Genomic DNA, 5,504 nt, shown 5'->3' on the forward strand with positions numbered 1-5,504 from the left:
AGAAACCAATTGTCGACATTAGACTCCACAGGTTTCGTTTACTTAGGCATTTTTTCCAAAGATGAAAATGGGAAACTTAAGAAATGATGAAAGAGAATGGATGAAAAAATTGCCAGGAAGAAATTAATATGGATAAACATCAAAACCTTCAATAGCCACTAAAGGCTTGTTTGCTATTTTATTATTATTATTATTATTATTATTATTATTATTATTATTATTATTATTATTATTATTATTATTATCATTATTATTATTATTACTTGCTAAGCTACAAACCCTAGTTGGAAAAGCAGGATGCTATAAGCCGAGGGGCTCCAACAAGGAAAATACCTCGGTGAGGAAAAGGAAACTAGGAAAAATATATCGTAAGAACAGCAGCAAAATTAAAATAAATATTTCCTAAACTATAAAAACTTTAACAAAACAAGAGGACGACAAATAAAATAGAATAGTGTGTCCGAGTGTACCCTCAAGCAAGAGAACTCAAACCCAAGACAGTGGAAGATCATGGTACAGAGGCTATGGCACTATCCAAGACTAAAGAACAATGTTTTGATTTCGGAGTGTCCTTCTTACATAATACAAAATGTAAGACCATCAAAATGAAATAAATTACTAAACCAACAATATAAAGAAAAAGCCCAACACAACCTTCGCTTTCTTACCATGGAAGCCTAATCGATACCACATGGACTGTGTTTAAGGGAAAAGGTTGAAAATAGAAGGAAGACTTAGTGGCCGAGGCCTCGGCCCACGGGGTGGGAAAGTTCAAAGAAGCCCGGCCTTTTGATGGACAGTGTAATGTACAGGTAGGGAAAGGTATACAGGATGGGAAACCCTACATCCAAGATAAGTTAAGTTTTAGTTAAGTTTTTATAGTTTATATAGGAAATATTTATTTTGATGTTACTTTTCTTAAAATATTTTATTTTTCCTTATTTCCTTTCCTCACTGGGCTATTTTCCCTGTTGGGGCCCCTGGGCTTATAGCATCCTGCTTTTCCAAATAGGGTTGTAGCTTAGCATTTAATAATAATAATAAAAATAATAACTCACAGTTTTAAAAACGTTCATAATAATAATTTAATTCATATTAAAAATTGCTTAAAATATAATGCACTTAACCCACCCGTGAAACACAAACAGATGAATATATTATTATTACTACTAGCCAAGCCACAACCCTAGTTGGAAAAGAAACTTGATATAAGCCCAATGGCTCCAACAGGGAAAAATATCCCAGCGAGGAAAGGAAATAGGGAAATAAATAACCGACAAGAAAAAATTAACAATAAATTATTCTTAAAACCGTAACATCAAAACAGATATGCTATATATATAAACTAAAGAAAAACTTATGTTAGCCTGTTCAACATAAACACACACACACACACACACACACACACACACACACACACACATATATATATATATATATATATATATAGAGAGAGAGAGAGAGAGAGAGAGAGAGAGAGAGAGAGAGAGAGAGAGAGAGAGAGATAATCCACATTCTATTCTCATTTCCAAACAAAGACCATTCCACTACTTTTGTTCTTCAAACTCTCCCCATTGGTCTTCTCTTAAGTAGAAAACTTTTTCCTTCATTAAAGAATCTCTCTCTCTCTCTCTCTCTCTCTCTCTCTCTCTCTCTCTCTCTCTCTCTCTCTCTCTCTCTCTCTCTCTCTCTCTCTCTCTCTCTCTCTTTTCCAGTGGTAGTATTTCAAATACAATCAGAATCATGAAAATTTCCTTGCATTATAAATCAAAAACTTAATTATTTGTCTTTGAAACATTAAAGAATAGAATGGCAAAAATATAATAATAATAATAATAATAATAATAACAATAATACTTTCTCTTCCCTCCTCGTTTAAGTTAGGCCAACATCACCTTTACCAAAAGGTTAATTTAGAATATTTTTTTATTTTGTAAAACTAGTTCTTTTACTGAGTTTTTTTGCTTAATATCTACATTTTTTTCAATGTATATACCATTAGCTTTCATATACCATCTTTCCTTATCATATAAATATGCATTTCCATTTGTTTTTAGGCTAAGATTCTCATTTATATGTATCTATTTGTATACATATGATTATGTATATGTATGCGTTCATTTTGTATATCTATATCCATATTTACTTTATTTTTTATTTTTACTTAATTGATGATATTATCTTGTTGTATTACTGCCCGAAGAGCTCTGCTCCACATGGGCTTGGACTGAGTCTTTTTTTCTTTTTGTAAATCTTTGAATGTAAATATCTTTTGTCCAATAAACATTATTATTATTATAATTTCGACGAAACGCTGCTTCACAGAACGCCAACGCTTGCTAACGCACTTCAGCGTAACTGACGTTAAGAATTTCCGGAGATGACACCTTACCCCAAACCAACATATTCTAATCATATACGCAGACGAGTAAATCAGAGATACGCAGACGAGTAAATCGTAGATACGCAGACGAGTAAATCGTATGTACGCAGACGAGTAAATCGTATATACGCAGAAGAGTAAATCTTATATACGCAGACGAGTAAATCATAAATACGCAGACGAGTAAATCGTATATACGCAGACGAGTAAATCATAAATACGCAGACGAATAAATCGTATATACGCAGAAGAGTAAATCTTATATACGCAGACGAGTAAATCATAGATACGCAGACGAGTAAATCTTATATACGCAGACGAGTAAATCATAGATACGCAGACGAGTAAATTGTATATACGCAGAAGAGTAAATTGTATATACGCAAACGAGTAAATCATAGATACGCAGACGAGTAAATTGTATATACGCAGAAGAGTAAATCGTATATACGCAAACGAGTAAATCATAGATACGCAGACGAGTAAATTGTATATACGCAGACGAGTTAGCAGACTTATTTTTCTATCATAGCATAATCCCTGCAACCACCGGTTTCAATAACCTCCCCTTTAATTGATATTTATGATAAAATAACTATGACATTATAGATACACATCGGCCGGTCAGATGCTATTGTCTTTTGAGTGGTTTCGCCTTGGGAATCTGATCCCGAGGTCGGTAAGATAATCCAGACATTAATGTATTAAAATATATGGCTTATTTGAATATGATAAAACATGTCTAAAAGTGCTAAATTTATAATACAAGTACTTGCATGTAAAATGTTGCCTCACAACTCAAAATTTAATGTATACATCGCGAGGGTTAAAGCACTCCCAAATGAGACAAAACTAAAAAATTTTAAACCGTTAATACATGTAATAACATTCATTATTAACTTAAAATAGTAACTCAAAATGATAAAATAGAAAATTGATAAGAGAAAAAACAAGAAAAAAGAAACAACAATATTGAACATATAATAATATTGTCAAGATAATACAATGAAAATCAAAATGACAAAATAGAAAATCGATAAGAAAAACAAAATATAAAAAAATAACTATTTTGCCAGTTTTTAACAAATACCATCACACAATAATTGTAAACAAAAACAACCTGGCCTTCAGAGCTCCCTACAAAAGCAACAATCCAGACAAAATCGCGTGACTTTTGCATGCCAGGATGCGTAAGGGAGGTCAGATTACGAGGCAGTCTGAACACAAAGAGACGATTAGCGCATCGAGTTATAACAAACAATGGCAATTAGAGAGGGGAGATTAGATTTTCTAAAAACTCTAAATCCGAGGTCATACAGGGTTTTACTTATCCTATAATTTAGCTTAAATCTTAATTTCAAGCTGAAGGGAAATTGTTAAAATTTACGTATCTATTTTTAAAGAACTCAAAATAGATGTTATTTCATGATTAAAATTTCTTACCAATATTACGTCTAAATATTAGGTATATATACACCCCCCAACACACACACACACACATTCAACCCTTACTACAACCTAATTTGTTCGGCAATTTGCAGGAGTGAGAGCTTTCCAAGTGTACCTCTCTTGGTACAATGACCGTGACAGAATAGAAAAGTTAGAAGACTCAGGCCTACGTGGCTGAGGACTATGAAACGTGAAGTAGATGATGATGAATAGAGATGTATTGATTTAAAAGCTCAAGATAGAGACGACTGGCGAAATCTAACCGAGGTCCTTTGCGTCAATAGGCAAGGGAGGAGATGATATATATATATATATATATATATATATATATATATATATATATATATATATATACACACATATATATATATATATATACACACATATATATATATATATACATATATATATATATATATATATATATATATATATATATATATATATATATAGTAAAACACTTGCCTTTTATTATACAAGAGAGATATTTGAAATTGCACCATCATCTTCACGAAATTTAAAAGGTTACATTTTAACCTTACTACAAGAATGTGAACAATGGAAAATTTACCTTTCCATCAGCACATAGGCGACACCAAACCGAAATCCAGTAGTGTTTATCTACTACACCCAACAATAGAGCACGATTTCCAATGCTGGCAACAGGATGGAATATAAAACGATATGTCATGGCAGACTATCTGACACATCAACAAGTAACATGAACCATGACCAAATGCACAATGCACCCTTCAATTTTGAGGAATATGATTTGACATTTGGTTTTGCTTAAGCGAAATAGGAGCAGTTGGAGTAATTACATACTTAACATGGCGAAAAGGGAAAGATGATACGAATATATATCAATCAAAATTGTCATTAAGATGATACGAATATATATCAATCAAAATTGTCATTAACACAGTTTTATGAAGAAGTACAACTTTGCAAGATAAGTTTAAAAATATATTACAAAGTCAGACACCATGGAAGTTGTGTACTAAGTCAAAGTGTTAGGGAAAGGAAGGCCCTTCAGCTCGAGGGCACAATTGGGAAGAATTTTTTCTTTAAATCAAAGCACATAGATATAAAAAACTATCAAATCAACAATGTATTAAAAATAAATATTAACCCCTTAAGTAACAATTTGAAAGTAAATTTGTATCTTTTTAAATTAAAGTACATAGACATAAAAAAAACCAAATCAACAATGTATTAAAAATAATTATTAACCCCTAAAGTAACAATTTGAAAGTAAATTTGTATCTTTTTAAATTAAAGTACATAGACATAAAAAACTACAAAATAAAAAATGTATTAAAAATAATTATTAACCCCTAAAGTAACAATTTGAAAGTAAATTTGTATCTTTTTAAATTGAAGTACATAAGACATAAAAAAACTACCAAATCAACGATGTATGATATAATAACTATTGAATTCAGGAGCAAAGAATTACCAAATTTTTAATAGACGTCCCAATAAAAAAAAAAATCCAATAATCTACAAGCAACCAAACAAAAAAAAAAAAAACAGTAACCTTCAAATAAAAAAATCCATTACTAATGGAATTCACGTCCCTTTCGCTCTTTAACATCCAGACAAAGAACAAAGAGGGAACAAAGAAAAAAATAATACTAGAGTCCCATGGGAAAGACCTTGGTTCCAGAGA

This window comes from Palaemon carinicauda, chromosome 3 (genome assembly GCF_036898095.1).
Source record: "Palaemon carinicauda isolate YSFRI2023 chromosome 3, ASM3689809v2, whole genome shotgun sequence".
In the NCBI taxonomy this organism is placed as follows: Eukaryota; Metazoa; Arthropoda; class Malacostraca; order Decapoda; family Palaemonidae; genus Palaemon; species Palaemon carinicauda.